We start from the raw sequence: 20,362 nt of genomic DNA on the forward strand, positions 1-20,362 counted from the left end.
TTAGCTCTAGTAGTTTTCTGGTGGCGTCTTTAGGATTCTCTATGTATAGTATCATATCATCTGCAAACAGTGACCGTTTTACTTCCTCTTCTCCAATTTGTATTCCTTTTATTTCTTTTTCTTCTCTGATTGCTGTGGCTAGGACTTGGAAAACTATGTTGAATAATGGTGGTGAGAGTGGACATACTTGTCTTGTTCCTGATCTTAGAGGAAATGCTTTCAGTTTTTCACCATTGAGATGGATGTTTGCTGTTGGTTTGTTGTATGTGGCCTTTATTATGTTGAGGTAGGTTCCCTCTATGCCCACTTTCTGGAGAGTTTTTATCATAAATGGGTGTGGAATTTTGCCAAAAGCTTTTTCTGCATCTATTGAGATGATCATATTCTTTTTAATTCTTCAATCTGTTAATATGGTGTATCACACTGACTGATTTGTGTATATTGAAGACTCCTTGCATCCCTGGGATAAACCCCACTTGATCGTGGTGTATGATCCTTTTAATGTGTTGTTGGATTCTGTTTGCTAGTATTTTGTTGAGGGTTTTTGCATCTATATTCATCAGTGATATTGGTCTGTAATTTTCTTTTTGTAGTATCTTTCTCTGGTTTTGGTATCAGGGTGATGGTGGCCTCATAGAATGAGTTTGGGAGTGTTCCTTCCTCTGCAATTTTTTGGAAGAGTTTGAGAAGGATGGGTGTTAGCTCGTCTCTAAATGTTTGATAGAATTCACCTGTGAAGCCATCTGGTCCTGGACTTTTGTTTGTTGGAAGATTTTTAATCACACTTTCAATTTCATTACTTGTGATTTGTCTGTTCATAGTTTCTCTTTCTTCCTGGTTCAGTCTTGGAAGGCTATACCGTTCTAAGAATTTGTCCATTTCTTCCAGGTTGTCCATTTTATTGGCATAGAGTTGCTTGTAGTAGTCTCTTAGGATGCTTTGTGTTTCTGTGGTGTCTGTTATAACTTCTCCTTTTTCATTTCTAATTTTATTGATTTGAGTCCTCTCCCTCTTTTTCTTGATGAGTCTGGCTAATGGCTTATCAATTTTGTTTATCTTCTCAGAGAACCAGGTTTTAGTTCTATTGCTCTTTGCTAACGTTTTCTTTGTTTCTTTTTCATTTATTTCTGCTCTGATCTTTATGATTTCTTTCCTTCTGCTAACTGTGGGTTTTGTTTGTTCTTCTTTCTCTAGGTCCTTTAGGTGTAAGGTTAGATTGCTTATTTGAGATTTTTCTTGTTTCTTGAGGTAGGCTGGTATTGCTATAAACTTCCCTCTTAGAACTGCTTTTGCTGCATCCCATAGGTTTTGAATCGTCGTGTTTTCATTGCCATTTCTCTCTAGCTATTTTTTGATTTCCTCTTTGATTTCTTCACTGATCTCTTGGTTATTTAGTAACATATTGTTTAGCTCCATGTGTTTGTGTTTTTTACGTTTTTTTCCCTGTAATTCACTTCTAATCTCATAGCGTTGTGGTCAGAAAAGATGCTTGATATGATTTCAATATTGTTAAATTTACTGAGGTTTGATTTGTGACCCTAGATGTGATCTATCTTGGAGAATGTTCCATGCACACTTGAGAAGAAAGTGTAATCTGCTGTTTTTGGATGGAATGTCCTATTAATATCAATTAAATCTATCTTGTCTATTGTGTCATTTAAAGCTTCTGTTTCCTTATTAATTTTCTGTCTGGATGAGCTGTCCATTGGTGTAAGTGAGGTGTTAAAGTCCCCCACTGTTATTGTGTTACTGTCGATTTCCTCTTTTATAGCTGTTAGCAGTTGCCTTAGGTATTGAGGTGCTCCTATGTTGGGTACATATATATTTATAATTGTTATATCTTCTTCTTGGATTGATCCCTTGATCATTATGTAGTGTCCTTCCTTGTCTCTTGTAACATTTTTTATTTTAAAGTCTATTTTATCTGATATGAGTATTGCTACTCCAGCTTTCTTTCAATTTCCATTTGCATGGAATATCTTTTTCCATTCCCTCACTTTCAGTCTGTATGTGTCCCTAGGTCTGAAGTGGGTCTCTTGTAGACAGCATATATATGGGTCTTGTTTTTGTATCCATTCAGCAAGCCTGTGTCTTTTGGTTGGAGAATTCAATCCATTCACGTTTAACGTAATTATGGATATGTATGTTCCTATGACCATTTTCTTAATTGTTTTGGGTTTGTTTTTGTAGGTCCTTTTCTTCTCTTGTGTTTCCCACTTAGAGAAGTTTCTTTAGCATTTGTTGTAGAGCTGGTTTGGTGGTGCTGAATTCTCTTAGCTTTTGCTTGTCTGTAAAGCTTTTGGTTTCTCCATTGAATCTGAATGAGATCCTTGCTGGGTAGAGTAATTTTGGCTGTAGGTTCTTCCCTTTCATCACTTTAAGTATATCATGCCACTCCCTTCTGGCTTGTCGAGTTTCTGCTGAGAAATCAGCTGTTAACCTTATGGGAGTTCCCTCGTATGTTATTTGTCGTTTTTCCCTTGCTGCTTTCAATAATTTTTCTTTGTCTTTAATTTTTGCCAATTTGCTTACTATGTGTCTCGGCGTGTTTCTCCTTGGGTTTATCCTGCCTGGGACTCTCTGTGCTTCCTGGACTTGGGTGGCTATTTCCTTTCCCATGTTAGGGAAGTTTTCAAGTATAACTCTTCAAATATTTTCTCGGGTCCTTTCTCTCTCTCTTCTCCCTCTGGGACCCCTATAATGCGAATGTTGTTGCGTTTAATGTTGTCCCAGAGGTCCCTTAGGGTGTCTTCATTTCTTTTCTTTCTTTTTTCTTTATTCTGTTCTGCAGCAGTGAATTCCACCATTCTGTCTTCCAGGTCACTTATCTGTTCTTCTGCCTCAGTTATTCTGCTATTGATTCCTTCTAGTGTATTTTTCATTTCAGTTATTGTATTGTTCATCTCTGTTTGTTTGTTCTTTAATTCTTCTAGATCTTTGTTAAAGATTTCTTGCATCGTCTCGATGTTTGCCTCCATTCTTTTTCCAAGATCCTGGATCATCTTCACTATCATTATTCTGAATTCTTTTTCTGGAAGGTTGCCTATCTCCACTTCATTTAGTTGTTTTTCTGGGGTTTTATCTTGTTCCTTCATCTGGTACATAGCCCTCTGCCTTTTCATCTTGTCTAACTTTCTGTGAATGTGGTTTTTGTTCCATAGGCTGTAAGATTGTAGTTCTTCTTGCTTCTGCTATCTGCCCTCTGGTGGATGAGGCTATCTAAGAGGCTTGTGCAATTTTCCTGATGGGAGGGACTGGTGGTGAGTAGAGGTCTACTTTTTTCTTTTTTTAAAGGAACTTTTTTTTTTTTTGGCTGCGTTGGGTCTTCATTGCTGTACGCCAGCTTTCTCTAGTTGTGGCGAGCGGGGGCTACACTTCGTTGTGGTGCACAGGCTTCTCATTGCGGTGGCTTCTCTTGTTGCAGAGCACGGTCTCTAGGCGTGCGGGATCAGTAGTTGTGGCACGTGGGCTCAGTAGTTGTGGCTTGCGGGCGCTAGAGCACAGGCTCAGTAGTTGTGGCACTCAGGCTTAGTTGTCCGCGGCATGTGGAATCTTCCCAGACCGGGGATCAAACCCATGTCCCCTGCGTTGGCAGGTGGATTTTTAACCACTGCACCACCAGGGAAGTCCCTTCAATTTACTTTTGATTTGGCTAGGGAGATTGGAAGCTTTGCAGTGGTGAAAGCAGTCACATAAACAAATATAGTGATCCTTGACTTTTTTCTTTCTTTTGCAATTGTGCGGAATGCCTTGGGAATCACTGGCACTGTGGCAAAAGAGCAATCAGACACCTGTGCTATGAGAAAGATGAAGACCAAATGATCATGGCCGAAATCTCATCATTCCATCTCTCAGTATAGGTCCCGAGAAGGTCCATGCTATGTTTAGGTGAAAGCTGAAGTAAACGTGTGTGTGTGTGTGTGTGTGTGTGTGTGCATGCGTGCGTGAGTGTGTGTGTGTGTTGCCCGGAGGAAGGATTGACCATGGAGTATGATCAAAGAAGTTCTACTTTAATCTGTTTTATATACATCAGGCTCATGGATAGCATTTTTTGAGTAAAAGAAGGTTCTGCTGCCAGACACGTAAGTGCAAACATACACACACACACACACGCACACACATACACACCCACACATACATACACACATATACACATACATAAAATATCAATAAAATAAAAATGTGAAAAGCACTGGTGCAGGAGAAAGAACACAGTATTGGAGCCTGTGGGCTGGGTTCACATCCTAGGTCAATCATGTTAGCAGCTATATGACCTTAATGAAATCATTTTTTCTTTCCAAGTCTGAAATTTCCTGATTTGTAAAGTGGAGACAAAATATCCACCTCATAGGATTATTATATGCATTAATGAATAATATGCAAGAAAACACATACCCAAGCACTAGGTACCTAGTGCATAGCTGGTACTTAATATACATTAGCTGAGGCTGAATTTACCTGCTTAGTGGTCCCAGAAAAGATGAAATTAGAAGGACATCATCATGAAGTCAACTTGTCAGATTCAGTCTACATATAATACTGCACGTAATCTTAAATACTATCAAGCAATTAGCTCAGTGGCTTAGACAAGGGCTGGGCAAACTTCGTCTGCAAAGGTCAGATAGTAAATATTTCTGGCTTTGCACGCCATACCATCTGTCACAACTATTCAACTGTGCCATCGTAGTGAAAAAGCAGCAATAGACTATATGTAAACAAATGGGCAAGGTCCAATAAAACTTTACTTAAAAAAAAAATAGTTAGTGGTGTGCCTTCAGGCTCTACTTTGCCAACCCTGGTTTTGACAAGCGCATAAGGCAAGCCTGGCAAGGAATTTGGGGAAACAAGAGTACAGAATCCTCAATAGAACTTGTCTTACAAATAAGAAAGAAGGGATGAACCTGGATACCAAGGAGTCCGGTGGGAGAGATAGAAGTTGTATTCTTGCCCCAGTGGTCTTAACCCAATAATAAGTGATATTCTAGATGAGGGTTAAGGCTCATCAACTTGAGTCAATGGCAACCAACGTGGGCCTTCTCACTAGGAAGCCACAGGTCCTCCAACAATCCTACCAGCTACTCTGCTGGCAGCTACATGCAATTCACCAATGTTTGTGTCTGCCCACCCCCGTGTGTGACTTAGGCATCCTTTTCGGTTATGCATCACTATTAAAAAAAAAAAAACACCCAAACTAGTGGCTCCAATCAACAATTTACTACATTATTTCACAGTTCTGTGGATTAACTGGGCTAACTTAAGAGTACTTACTTGGGGTCTTTCTGGCAGCTACAGTCAGATGGAGGCTGATGTCCTCCAAAGTTTCACCTGGGCTGGATGCCCAAGATGGCTTTTTCACTCACGTGTCTGGCACCTCAGCCGGGACGGCTGGAGCAGATGGGTGCTGGTCAGACATCGCTCTCTCTCTGTCCACGTGGACTCACTATCTGAGCTCCCTCCAGCATGAGGAACTAGAGTAGTTGGATTTCTTACCTGGTACCTAGCTTCTCTCAGAATGAGCACTGAAAGAGACTCAGACCAGTGTGGCCCCAAGGCTTCTTATGATCTAGTCTAGAGAGTCATCAGTGTCACTTCCACCAAATTCTAACGGGCAAAGGCCATCCCAGGTTCAAAGGGAGGGCCTACATACAAGGAAGCATTGTTCATCTGGATGCCATCTTTAGAAACTAGGTGCCACAGGCATGTCAAAAGTTAACCATTTTGAAGATCAAGTTTCTGGAACTGTTCTTGGCTGACTTATTTAAATGTCTAAAATCAAATCAGATCACAAACTCTAAGCTTACTCGATCTCCTCATAAATGTGTGTTTCCCTAGACTATTTGGCTACAGAGTACAACGTGTCAGAAGTTTTGGTCAAAGTCTCCTCACCTTCCTAAGGGGCACACAGAGCCACTTTACAATAAAGATGTAAAATGTCTTCAAAGAAGCTGAAGATAGCTTAAAGACATTTTTAAAAGCTGACCTTTGAGGTGAAAAGCAATCACTGCTCAAGATTCTAGTCACAAAGCCTGTTTGAGGGTAAATCCAAAGCAAGAGGATAACAGTTCCTAGATTATTCAACAAAAATAGCGGAAAAGATAAACCAGAATCACAAGGGATCTTACAGAACACCTAATTCAATTTCCCACACAAGGAAGGTGCCCTTTCCGCAATAAGTTTTAGGGAACTGATCTTCGACCGACTACTCTGTTCCATCAAAAAATGATTTGCATGCATTATTTCATTAACTCCTCACAACACCCCTATGAGGTCATTATAAAGAAGGCAGTAGCACTATTCCCATTTCACAGATAAGGAAATTGAGGCTCAGATAAGTTAAGTGATTTGCCCAAGGAAACATGTAGGAATTGGCAACAATAGGATCTAAAGCCCATTCTGGCTGATGTCAAGTCCAGCGCTTTCTTCCACTATGCCACCCTGCCCGTCTGGCCAGCCAGCATCTGTACATGTGAAGTAATCAACCATTCTCTCATGAAATGGCCTGTTCCAATACTGGGCAGTTCTAATGATCAGGGGAAAATGCTTCCTTAGTGAACATTTACCCCAACAGTTTGTGTGGTCCATCAAGAGATGCCTTTCCTGCAGGGATTCTTAGTCTCAGAGGGCATGGCTGGGTTTCAGTGGGACCATAATTCCTTGAAAGAATATGTAAATTGTACCGTTTACAAGCATTTTTCATGGCAGTGGGTCCACAACTTTGATCAGATTCTCAAAAAAGATGACACAAAAAAATTTAGGAGCAACCAATCTATAAAGAAAGCAGAGCTGTGTCCAATGGGAGCTGATGAGTTGTCTAGTCATAAAGACCCTGGTCTTCACAAGTTCCCATTCCACTTGGAGAGAGAGAAAACGCAGCTGTGCAACCACAGCAGGTATAAAAACTACAATTCACAATCAGTAGGTCCCTACCCTTGTAGGATACGTAACAGAGCTGAGCAAATGCTTCCCCCACAAATTATTTTGGCCATAAAATCATTTCTTTAAATGAAATCTCATGCTGATGTCAAATACAGGTTGCAGATAAAAAGAGAACTTCTCTGGTCAAAGGAACGAAAGGTTCCCCACAGCCTTGTCCGTTCACAGTCTTTCTTTAGCACCCATCTCCCACCAACTTCCTCCCTCTGAAGCCCTGGATACCCCTACAGAGTATACTATAGGGTCTTTGGAGAAGAGTTTGAAAACCAAGTATAGCTCTGAGGGTGGTCTCTGAGAGCCCATTTCCTTCTATACTTTCCTGTAGCCTTAGGTCTCTGTATTGTACCTAATTACCAAATGAGCTTGCCATGTGTTCCTAGCTAGGTTACACCAGAAGTTGAGAGTGAATGGCATAAAAGACATTCCAAGAAGGAAAGAGAAGAAGAACCCTCAGAGCCACAGACAAAGGAGGACCTGGCTTAGACATCGGGAGACATAGGTAGGAAGGAAGGCATCAGCCAAGCTGCCGAGGAGCCTAAGGAGTTTTGATACATTGGCAGCAGCAAGTGGGAGCTCATATCTGCACTTTGCCGCTCACCGCTTCCTGCTTTCCTGGGGTCTGAATGACAGAGGAGCCATGACAACGGGGATGGAAGGATGTTTCTTTACTCGTTTCTCTACCACCTTCCTGGCTTCACTCAATAACCTTGCAGTCTCAGGAGGGAGATCGCACACATTTCAAAGAACAGAGGAGGACTTCAATGGACTTTCTGTTCTTTTTTGAAATTTTGTGGAGCCAAGGAAGAATCGGGCTTATTTGTCAGCTCTCCTTCCCCGGCCTGGTGAAATAATTAGAAGACCAGAGTCAGAGTATCTGATTATACTCGAAAAGAAATGTGGTTGATATTCAGGGGCTAATTTGGAGAGATCTGTGGGCCTTCATTTTCCCCTCAGCTCTGCAGGGAAACTTTCAGTCTGCATATGGATTACATCAAAGCAGAGCAAAACTGGAGTTTCTGGCAGCTATTGCTTTATTAAACAAATCAATTTTATTTGGAAAGGTAAGTTACATGACATTCTTTTTTCTGTATCTTTTTAGAAGAAAGGTACTGTGTAAATAAGTAATGTTAATAATAACAATAAAAGTGTTTAAATTCATGCACAAACTTTGAGAAAGAAAGGGGGAAAAAAGCCAGAACATTCAGACTTATTCATTCCAATGGGGGTATATCTTTCTTGGACATTTGAATTTAACAAATCTTTATCAATCACCTACTAGGTATGAGATAACTTTCACCAGAGGTCATGAGGCTTACATTACTGTCCCATTTTAGAGACGAGGATCAAGACTAAGAGTGATCAGCCAACTTGCCCAAAGGAACACTGTTAGGTAACAGAAAGCTAAGAAATTTCGCTTCCAAAGAACCCTCCAATACACACATCTGCTTTCTCACAGGGAAATACACGAAATCTTATTGGCAAAAAAAGTCACATAAATGCACATTTCATGACACCCACTCCTGTGCTTCTACCCACAACTGTCATATTTCAGGCACCATCTACTTCATGACCAAATGACTGCAGCACAGGGTAAAGCCCCAGAAGCCCCTTCGAGTTGTGGAAATAGTCAGTCATCTTGGAAACAGTCAAGCTCCCAACTGATATGACCTTTTCTTGCATAGAGCAAGTGTTAACTAAAAGTGAAAGTTAGTTTTGGAAGAGCTGATTTCTCTCCATTGCTGCATGTCTTATTATCCCTCACATAATGTCTCAAGAGCAGGGGAGAGGAATGTCCAGCTAGAGTCCACATGCTGTCTGAGCATTGCCTTCTCTCCCTGAACGATTATGACTGTCCTGCTCCAAAAATCACTCCTCTCAGCATTATCAACATTTACCAAGTGCCTTCCAAACAAGGAAATACACACATTATAATCACAATAGCAAATTCCACGCACTGAGTACTTACTCTGTGCTAGCCACTGTGGTAAGTGCTAGAAATTCAGTGACAAAGACAGTATCCTGGAGCCTACATTCTAGGACGGGAGACAGAGGTTAATCGGGTGATCACCATTCAGTAGGAGAAATAACCCAACAGGAAAAGAAGCTCCAGCAGGGAAACAAGTCTGGACACTCAGGGAGAATTTCCAGTAGGAAGAAACATCTAAGTTGAAACATGGAAAGAATGAGGGCAGTTAGCTAGGTGAATGGGGAAAGGAGGGGGAGAATATGATCCTGACAGAGGGAACAGTACATGTGAAGGACCAGGAGCAAGAGAATGTTCTAGAAACTGAAAAAAGTACATTATGACTAAAGTTGGCAGTGCAGGGGGCAGTGGGGGGAGGGAGATGGTTTGAGAGCTGAAGAGGTAAACAGGGGCCCATTCTCAGAAGGTCTTGTAGGCCATGGTGTCTGGAGTACACTGAGAAGGCACTAAAGCCAATGGCTTATTCTTCGGTCACCATGATTCACAGGTGGCAAATGTGGAATTTCAAGTGCCTTGAATACTGGGCTGATTTTTCATAAATACTTGCTTTGTTGATTTTTCTACTCCTTCTATTTATTCTGCTTAATGTAAAGCCCTCTGAGGACAGATTGGTTTTCTGAAAAAAATCAATGTTTTTCTCATGTTGTGCATGTGTGGCGGGGTGGAATTAAACATTAGTTCTGGGACTTCCCTGGTGGCGCAGTGGTTAAGAATCCGCCTGCCAATGCATGGGACACGGGTTCAAGCCCTGGTCCGGGAAGATCCCACATGCCGCGGAGCAACTACACCCGAGCGCCACAACTACTGAGCCTGCGCTCTAGAGCCTGTGAGCCACAACTACTGAGCCCGCGTGCCACAACTGCTGAAGCCCACGCACCTAGAGCCCGTGCTCTGCAACGAGAAGCCACCACAATGAGAAGCCTGGGCACTGCAATGAAGAGTTGCCCCCGCTCGCCATAACTAGAGAAAGCACGCGCACAGCAACAAAGACCCAAAGCAGCCAAAAATAAATAAAATTTTTTTAAAATTATTTCTTAAATTTACTTGTTTCAATGTTTTAAAGATTGCTAACATTCCTCTTCAGTTATAAAGTAAAAGATGTATGGGCATGTTTTTATAATACCATCACCAAGGACAACGTATGCTATTGTCTCTGCATCAAGAATGGCCAGTGCAGTGCCATTTGTGGTATCTATTGCGTGAAAATATCCCATGGCAGTGAAGAGACCCATTATAAACACTGTATGGCACTGGTCTGTCTTTCCATCATCTCGCCACCTACCAATCCATCTTTTGCCTCATTCTGAAGATCATTCAAAACAGCCCCAATAAATACACAATGGCAATGTGATTTTTTAAAATTAATTAATTAATTTGGTTGCGCCAGGTCTTAGTTGCAGCATGTGGGCTCTTAGTTGCGGCATGCATGTGGGATCTAGTTCCTTGACCAGGAAATGAACCCACACCCTCTGCAATGGAAGCATGGAGTCTTATCCACTGCACCACCAGGGAAGTCCCGGCAATGTGTGATTTTTAAAAATAGGTAAAGAAATTGAGGAAGGGTAAATCAAAATGTGTCACTAAGATCAAGTGTAGATCAGAATTGCACTCAGAACTACACATCATGAAGTCCTATTCAGATGTTAGAAAACGACCCAAACTAGGGACTTCCCTGGCGGTCCAGTGGTTAACACTCCATGCTTCCACTGCAGAGGGTGTGGGTTCATTTCCTGGTCAGGGAACTAAGATCCCATATGCTACGCAGTGCGGCTAAAAAAGAAAAACAAAATTTTTTTTAAAGAAACGACCCAAACTAGATTCTGAGCTTTCCAGTGGCCAAAGCAATTAGACCCAATCAGTTGTAACAGTGATCCTCAACGTTGTCTGCTCAATCACCAGAGGGAGGGAGCAGGGTTTTGGGAAAATTATCCTCACCCTAGAAAAATTAACTTCCTGAGAGTGGGGATATTTCTAATATGTAGCTATGGTTGTGTTCTTCAGTGGATGTGACCATTGAATAACAAAATTCCAAATGTCCATAAATTAGAAAACACATTAGTTGCTCATAAGAAACACAGCTTTTCCTGGCAATGAGGATGTAGAGAACAGCGTCCCTCCCGTGGGTTCTTCTAAAGGGTATAGAATGGGATATGGTGGACAGTTCTTAACAAAACCATCCCTCCCATCAACACGATGACAGGCTTCTGACGAAGAGCTCCAGTAGAGCCCTCCATGGGCGATCCAGCGCCAAGTGCTGAGGTGCAACTGAAAGAAGGTGAGCTTAGGAGGTCTGAGGGGCATTTCAGGGACACAGTTCTCTGATATACTCACTTCATTCAGAAAGAGCATTTCCAGAGGAGCAGACAGAAAAAATATAGTTTCTTCACCCACTACCCCCAAAAGAGAAGCCCTTTTGAAACTCGGGCACATTTCTCAGCCCCCAGGCAAAGCAACAGCGCAATGTGCAATAATTCCGGATGATATATTTAAGGTACTGGAGATATAAAATGTCCTTCATTTGCCAAGGGACCAGTAAGTAAACCTTCAAAGGCATTTTTATGTCAAGCAAATACTTAAGGATCACAGAGAAATTCACTAGTGATCTGTGGAATAATAGCACACCTGACCTACGAAATAGGGGAAGATTGGAGAATTCTATTGATTCTGACCTTTACTAATGCAACAGAAACACCCTGGCTTCACAAATATGTTTAAGCCGCCTGGGTGATGGAGCTCCAATTCTTATAATCCACTTTAAAAATCAAATAAAAGCCCAGATGCTGTCATATGCTTGACATTCTGCTGCTTCTCACAGCCACCCTCTGCTTGGAAGCTGGAAGGCCAGGCCTCCGGGGGTCTCTCCCAAATCTGCTCTTCCTCCCTTTCTCTGAGTTCCATGGGGTTTGATCGCCACAGGGTGTCTGCTTCTCCTTATCTTCTACAGTGGCAATTTGCAGAATGTTCCACCAGTATTTTCAAACATCTTTTTGAGCCCCAGGATCGTGCAGGCATGTGTATGTGTGAAATCTAACCTGGAAGTCAAATATTTAAAAAATACATACATGTAGAACTTCTCTGGTTGAAGGCATCCCATCATCCCATCATCTCCTGTAAAACACCTTAGGTCTCTGGGGGCTCAGCTTCAAACCACGGCCTTGCAACAAGCATGGGTTTAGATGAGGGTTGATGCCCTGAAATTGAAGGTAGACTCAGATCCTGTGGCAGAATATATTAGCTCTAATAAAGGCAGCTTTTTTACCATCTTTGGATGGGTTGGCCACTTTACTCTTCCCCACCTATTTGTCCCCTAACTCCTTGTGACATGGCTTCCTTTGGTCACCTCTCTACAGTAGAAAGTGTGCTGTTGAGTGAAAAGGACACTGGCCCTGGGTTCCATCTCCAGCTGCCTCCTTTCCTAGCTCTGCACAAGTCTCTTCAAATCTCCGACCCTCACTTTCCCTCTCTATGCACTGAAGGAAAGAACTCCTTCCTCAAGAGCTGCTGTTGAGTATTAAAGGAGGTGATGTTTGTGAACCTGCTAGTAGATCTGAAAAATACTATAGAAATAGAAGGTTATGCTATTCATTTCCCATCACTGCTGTAAAAAAAAAAAAAAAAAAAAAAAAGACCATAAATTTAGTGTCTGAAAAAACACAAAATTCTTCTCTTGCAATTCTGGAGGTCAAAACTCCAAAATAGGTCTCATTGGGCTAACTCCAGGCATCAGCAGGGCTGTGTTCCTTCTGGAAGTTCTAGGGGAGAATTCATTTCCTTGATTTTCCCAGCTTCTAAAGGCGGCCCGCATTCCTTGGCTCATGGCTGCACATCACTCTGACCTCCGCTTCAGTTTTCACGTCGCCCTCTCTGAATTTCCTGGCCCCCCCCCCACTTCCTTATAAAAATCCTTCTGATTACACTGGGCCCACCAGACAACCTAGGATAATCCTCCCATCTCAAAATCTTTAACTTAATCACACCAGCAAGTCCCTTTACCATGTAAGTTAATACATGCATATGTTCCTGGGTTACGTGGGAGACATGGGAGGAGGCACTATTCAGCCTAGTACAGATATATGTTAGATACTTATCTTTCCAGATCTATGCTCCATCCCTCTCCACCGTGCTCTGTGCTCCAGAAGGCTGACCTCTAATGGACTACAATCAATTCCGTTCCCTTCCCCTCTGGATTCCAGTTGGGTTTGGCCAATAGGAGGCACTGGCAAGAGAGTGAATGAAGGGTGAGGGGTATGTGTCCCCACTGCCAGATTCCTTGGTGCTAGGCTACAGGTTGGTGGTCCCTGTGTTCCTCCACCAAAGACCACAGCTCTGTCCAAACAGCTGTTGCCCTCTCCAGGCTCTGCGACCACCCCCTGCCCCAGCTTCATCAGGACAGGGGGTGATAATAACTCCCAGCTGCTGTTTGCCCTGGACTGTGCCCCCTCCCTTGTTGGTTTCCTTTAGCCATTAACCCTAAACTCTGACCACAGCTTTGTAAATAGTCCCTTCATTAAATTAACCTCTAATTACTCCCTTGGGTGCACGGCTTGTCTCCTGCTGGGACCCTAACTGATAAAAATACCAAAAGTACTTTTAGAAAGCTTACCAGGATCACCTTCTATAAACCTTCTTGCCTGCCCTCACCCCCTTGACCTCTCTAGAATATTTGATGCTATCAACAGCCCTTCCTTACTTTTCTAAATACAGTATAGGTGTATTCTTTCAAAATAATCAGGACATTGGGCTTCTTTTAGCTCTTTGAACAGGCCAACCTCTTCCCACACCATTCTACATGCTGTTCCCTCTGGCGGTAATGCTTTTCCATTGCTAGTTCCTTCTCAGCATTGAGATCTCAGTTTAGATGTCATCTCTTAAAAGAAGTCCTCCCTGTTCCTTTGCTTTAAAAGTAAGCAACTATTGGTCACTACAATAGCACTGTTTGTTTCCTTCATAACATTTTCACCATCTGGGCTTAATTAATTAATTAATTAGTTTGTCTCCAGGAGAGTAAGGGATGTCTATCTTGTTCTCCACTTGTGCCCAGGGCTAAGCAGAAGACCTTACAAAACATGTTAGTGAACGAAGTCAGAAGAGCAGAAGAATATGTTGCACACAGTGTTGTTAAAATTTTTATCTCACTTTATCCGTAGAACAGTCATGTGGATAAGTAGATATTAAATTCCATTTGCAGAAAAGGAAGCCAATCCTCGGTGAAAATAAGTAATTTGCTGGATGTTAATCAGCTAGTAAGCTTGGAACGGAGATTTGAAACCGGGCATCCTTTACTCCGTGGCTCTTTCTAGTAATAGCTAACGTTTCTTGAGCACTTACTTTGTGCCAGGCCTGTACGAAGTGCTTTACAGACATCCTCTCATTTTAATGCTCACAACAACCCAAGAAAGAGGTAATCATTATCCTTAATTAACAATGAAGAAACTGAGGCTCAGAGAGGTGAAATGACTAGCGGGAGGTCACACAGCTAGGAAGCAGTGGAGTTGAGGTGAGTCTAGTTGGGTCTGACATCCTTTCCTTTGCACCAAGAAGTGCTAGCCCCCTTAGAACAGAGTTAGAAAACCTAACGCCTAGAATAAGGTAAGGCTTAACCTAGAAATGACTTATTCCATTATTTCCCAGACAGGATGAAAGAGGAAGTGCTAGGCTTATTCCTGGAAACAACAGCCTGCTGTAACCAGAGGAGGGGGAAGGCAGAGAATTTCAACTCCTATTTCGCTTCTATATTCTCCATCAAAGGTAATGAGCCGACCATTGGAAAAGGCAGAGCCAAGTCAGGCAAGGAGGCTGGAAAAGCAGCCCTGGCTATCCTAAGGCATTTCAACTGAACTGGGAGAGAAGCTTCATGAAAGCAGGGATGTTGTTTTGTTCACCCTGGTATCCCTAGAACAGCAACTGTCACATCGCAGGCACTACATCCATGTTTTAGGAATGAATTAAGCGAGTCTCCTGACTCAGATGACACCACAGGCACAGAGAGCACGTGTAGATTCGATTTCCGAGTGACCCTTTCTAATTTGAGGGAAGGAGGAGAATGTGAGCCATGTCCGAAGACTACGGATGGGCCACCAATTTTCCAAAAGGTTGACTATTTACATTTTCAAGCAAATTAAACTAGATCAATGGGATACTTTCCCAGAGCAGTTTGTTTAACAGGGTGGCTTGGGAGAACTTTTCTGTGAGGAACCCCAGTGTTCACCATCATCTTTTGTTCTATTAATTAAGCATTTACTGTGTGTAGAGGCTGTACTAAGTGTTCCTAGTGCTGTATCTCATTTCATCCTCATAAAAGCCCTATAAGGCAAGTACTCTCATTATTCTCTTTTCACCAGTGAGGAAAGTGAGGCACAGGGAAGTTGAGTACCTTGTCCCGGTCTGACTCCAAAGCCCAGCCACAAAATAGCCCCATCTCATCACTGTAGTAAAGAAGCCTGCCAAGACAGTTAGAGACACTCTCCAGTCATATGGGTTAACTATGAGACTCAGAAAATAAGGAACTCAGTTCACTGAATCATTACTTATGTGCTGGGCTGGGAATTTAGAAATGGAGGGCAAGAGAGGTGTTCAGCAGCTAGGAAGAGAATGCAGATTAGATTGGCAACACCAAAGGACACTTAAGAACCAAAATCCTTGGAGGGGGTTAGGGGATGAGATGGGGAGATCAAGACTTGACTAAGAAAACAGAAGTTCAGACAACCTTCAGTAGACTAATACAATGTGTATGCTGACACAGCAAGGGTTTCTTTTAAATCTCCTATTATGTGAAATAGAATGGGCAGATCTATTTTCCATCATAACATATTTAAATGAATACAATAGCACTCTTGAGAGGATTAGCTAGGATTAGAACCTGCATACAAAAGCACTGATGCTCATATACGGTGAGCTGATTGGAACAAGAATTTCAATCTGAGTTTCTTCTGCAGGATGGACTTCTCCCACTGACACCTAAAATTATATTCTGGATGACTTTCTTTTTTTTTATTAATTACATGTATTCATCCATTTAACTCACATATACTAAGCACCTAGTGTATTTTCAGCACTGTGCTTGGCCACCTCTTAGCTTTGTTCTTCCAACTAAACCCCAGTATTTCAATAGAACTCAGTTGCTTGGATAACTTTGATCCTGTGTTCTAGTTCTAGTCATGGCTCCTAACTTTTTCAGGTGACTCTAATGGGTATTTTTGAATTATACTAATCACACAAACTTGGATTTTTAATTTAATGTGAAAGCAGGCATTTGAACAAAATGTTACTAACTGAACTCGGGTTCACTCGCCTGATGTGCAGCAAAGCCAATCTACTAACACTGAGTTTTGGTGAAGGAAAGTACAGTGTTTATTCGCAGGGCACCAAGGAAGGAGGACGGACAGCTAAAGCTCAAAAGACCCAAACTCTCTGATGGCTTTCAGGGAAGGGTTTTTTTTGTTTCATTTTGTTTTGTTTTAAAACACTGTTTTAATTAATTTATTTATTTATATTTTTGGCTGTGTTGGGTCTTCGTTTCTGCGCAAGGGCTTTCTCTAGTTGTGGCAAGCGGGGGCCACTCTTCATCGCGGTGCGCGGGCCTCTCACTATCGTGGCCTCTCTTGTTGCGGAGCACAGGCTCCAGACGCGCAGGCTCAGTAGTTGTGGCTCACGGGCCTAGCTGCTCCGCGGCATGTGGGATCTTCCCAGACCAGGGCTCGAACCCGTGTCCCCTGCATTAGCAGGCAGATTCTCAACCACTGCGCCACCAGGGAAGCCCCAGGGAAGGGTTTTTAAAGGCAACATTACGGGGAAGGGTCAGAGGGTGTGTGATCAGCTTGTGGACACTCTTCTGACTGGTTGGTGGTGAGGTAACAGGGTAATGTTTCAAGAATCTTAATCATCAACTTTCCAGTTCTAACCAGTCTGGGGTCTATGAGTTTGTGGTTAGCATGTAGTCATGTCCTCCACCTGGATGGGGGTTTTAGTTAATGCAGAAAGACTCAAAGATATTCATCAGATTGTTACCTACATCCCTTCAGGAGGAACTAGGAGTCCTGTGACTCTATTGTTCTAATCATTACTGCTTGAGTCCACTATCTGGAATGCTGGTAAGGCCAAACAAGAAGCAGGAAGCATGGAGGGGCTTGTACCTGAGAAGGTCACGCAGGGTCCTACTCCGTTTCAGTCCCCCTTTTCTTTGATATTTCTCAATCCTAAGAGGAACAGGGGCGGGACAAGAAAAGGAATAAAGTTTTGGATAGAGAAGTTAATCATAAACTCACCCAGGAACTCGACTTTAGGGGGATTTGGTTTCAAAAACATTACAATACTCAATGATTGTGGGTGAAAGAACAACCTGGAAAATTCACTAGTATGATTTGTGAAAATCTTATGATAGCAAACCACAAAGGCAGTTATTCTCTAGAAAGAAAATGATGCCCATTCTTCTGTCAAAAACACTCAAAAATCGTTTACATGTTTAGTAGCCTGTCATGGAGAGGAAATGGCTTGAACATTCAAGCACATGAGTAAAACTGCTGACCTGTCAGAATATTCCATCATGGTATTTGACAATACTGGGCATTTAGCCATTAACTAGAAGAATGGGCATGTCTACATTACCTAAGAGTTTAAATGAAATTTACACAGAGTGATAAAGTAGGCATTCTTACCTGTGTCTATTTCCATTTCAAAAGCCTGAGCTATGCTCTATCTATATAATAGTGCTGTTATTCTTATCAAGAGATGGATATTCTCTGTGGCCCACGCTAATGTGGTAACCCATCATGCAGAACATAGGTTTGGGTACGTGAGTCATTTGGACTATGAGTCATTCCAAGAATGGAGAACTGTGGTAGTATAATATCCCAGGCAGTGGTTTAGTGCAGTAGGTGAAGATATAATCAGCTCATTGTTGGTACCTGAACTTAGGAGTTTAGGGACAGATTCACATTTTACATGATGATGGTCAATTCTCAACTGTAAACTGAAAGTGACAAATATAAAGTAATTACTGCAGTGTAGCTTGCCTACTTATTAACATCCATTTAAGTAAAAATATTTGATTTTAATAATAAAGTACAGCTAATGATTCCTTTGGGTTTAATTTAAATATTATTTTTAAAAGACAGATGATCCACTGTAATTTATTCAATTTTGTACAGTGCTCATCTCAACTGAACTATATGTAATTTTTTAGACATAGCCCTTTAAATATTTTATGAACTGACATAATGTGAGAGTGAGCTCACTTATCATTGAAAGACATCACTGTTATAACGTTAAATCTGTATTTCAGAGAATTAGATTTTTAAATGTACCATGGATTCTGATTAGCATCTTATTATTTCATTTTTAAAAGTCTACATGCAGCTTTTAAAATCTGAGCCTATGGAGGACCAAAAATTTTCCTTGTTTCTGTATCCACAATGTTTGTCACACTCCCTGGTACATTACTCCCTGGTCCTCAATCAGCTTGTGTTTAATACGTAGATGTCAGTTATTCCTCCCAGCTGTGTGTCATCTTTGGGTATGTGTGCTACATTTCCGCATGGGACGTGTACACGTGAATGGACTTCAGCTGGAGTAATAGCCCTGGCTTCTACCCACCTGTGACTTACCCTACTACAAGGAAGAGGAGTAAGTTACCAATCTGGTAGTGCACATTCATTGGGCTACACTGCTCAGTCAGGGAGAGCTCATTTATATTAAAAGGAGACAGGTGTAGAAAACAGTTTGGTGTTTTCTCAACAAGTTAAACATAAAATTCCCATATTACCAGAGAAGAATCGAGAGCAGGTATTCAAATAAATACTTGAAAATGAAAGTTCATAGCAGCACTATTCACAATAGCCAAAAGGTGGAAATAACCCAAATCTCCATTAATGGATGAATGGATAACCAAACACGGTATATCCATACAATGGAATATTATTCACCCATAGAAAGGAATGAAGTAGTGATACATGGTACAACACAAGTGAACCCTTGAAAACATGCTCAGTGAAAGAAGCCATACACAGAGAGCCCCATAAGGTATGATTCCTGAAATTTCCGGAACAGGCAAATTCATATAAAAAAAATAGATTAGTGGATACCAGGGGTTTGCAGGAAGAGGGAATGAAGGGGTACAGCCTAGTGGGTATGAGGTTTCCTTTTGGGGTGATAAAAATACTTCGGAACTAATGGAGGTGGTAATTGCATGACATTGTGAATTGTACACTTTAAAATGCTTTCAATGGTAAATTTTATGTCATGTATACTTTACCACAATTTTTTAAAAGTCCACAAGTACTGGGGATTCAGCCTTATCTGTCGCTTACTGACCAGAATCAGCATCCTGGGTAAATGCAGCTGCACCTGTGGGCCTAACCTTTCCCTCAGGTTCGCTGTCCCAACGTCTGAACATGAAGGCAGTTAGGGGGTTGGGGGGGGTAGGTACAACTGTCAGCAAACACTTCTCACTATAGATCTAATGCCAAATTCTCCCATCAGCTACCTTTATTGGTAATAATGTTGGCATTCTGTCTCCATCTGTCTGCCTTCTGAATTTTATCTCTCCACTGACTCTTAACTTGGAAAGAATGGAATGTTTTTTACTGGCATCCCCCACCTCTATCAGCAGAATTGAAAAACCAGACAAGTGTGGTTCCTGTGGCCTCGTCCGATTCAAGATTGAACAGTAGAGGATTAAAGATAGAGACAGGCCTATAAGCCCCCTCCACTACTGCCCATCCTCCCAGGTCTACAAAGGAAGGCTGAGTATCTGTTCGGAGAATACAGCAATGAAGGAAACTAGTCTGCCCACAAGATACCAGGACAATGTAGATACAAGCCCTCATTCAGCATTCTCCTACTTCGGTCATTCAGGCCGCTCACGTATCCACTTCATGAGATCTGGGAGGCATGCCCACGATTGCCCTGTTGAGTCAGTGGTCAACATGGAATCAAGAGACTGGATTCCCTGGCTACTCAAAGTCCTCTTTGGACTATAACGCACATCATCGCTATGCCAACAATGTCTGGGTATATCTTTTTAAAGATCTAAGAACCCATCTATGTCACCATCTATAACACATCTTCCCAGGTTCTGGATAGTGCTGGGTTTAACACTGATTTCAAAGCCCATCAGAACTGGGTTTCAGGGACTTCCCTGGTGGCACAGTGGTTAAGAATCCACCTGCCAATGCAGGGGACACGGGTTCGAGCCCTGGTCCGGGAAGATCCCACATGCCTCACAGAAACTAAGCCCGTGTGCCACAACTACTGAGGCCCACACGCCTAGAGCCCGTGCTCCGCAACAAGAGAAGCCACCACAATGAGAAGCCTGCACACTGCAATGAAGACCCAACACAGCCAAAAATTAAAAATAAATAAAAATAAATAAATTAATTAAAAAAAAAAAAGAACTGGGTTTCAAACGTCGGTTCTGCCATTGATGGGCTGCATGACATCAAGCAAGTT

At 42.0% G+C, this 20,362-nt stretch overlaps 1 protein-coding gene across 5 annotated transcripts in view; it reads right to left on the minus strand.

The window, feature by feature from the left end:
* Window positions 1–20,362, minus strand: part of FGF13 (fibroblast growth factor 13) — a 533,641-nt gene that overhangs the window by 344,734 nt on the left and 168,545 nt on the right. Inside the window, exon 1 of one of the 5 annotated variants that reach the window (XM_082376181.1) lies at window positions 11,980–12,101. The exons of the other annotated variants lie outside the window; for them this stretch is intronic. The gene's annotated coding sequence lies outside the window, so the exon portion shown is untranslated. Of the gene's footprint in view, window positions 1–11,979; window positions 12,102–20,362 lie in introns of those variants that run through there. 5 annotated transcript variants of the gene reach the window in all.

Source organism: Balaenoptera borealis (assembly GCF_965194805.1).
Source record: "Balaenoptera borealis genome assembly, chromosome: X".
Lineage (NCBI taxonomy): Eukaryota > Metazoa > Chordata > Mammalia > Artiodactyla > Balaenopteridae > Balaenoptera > Balaenoptera borealis.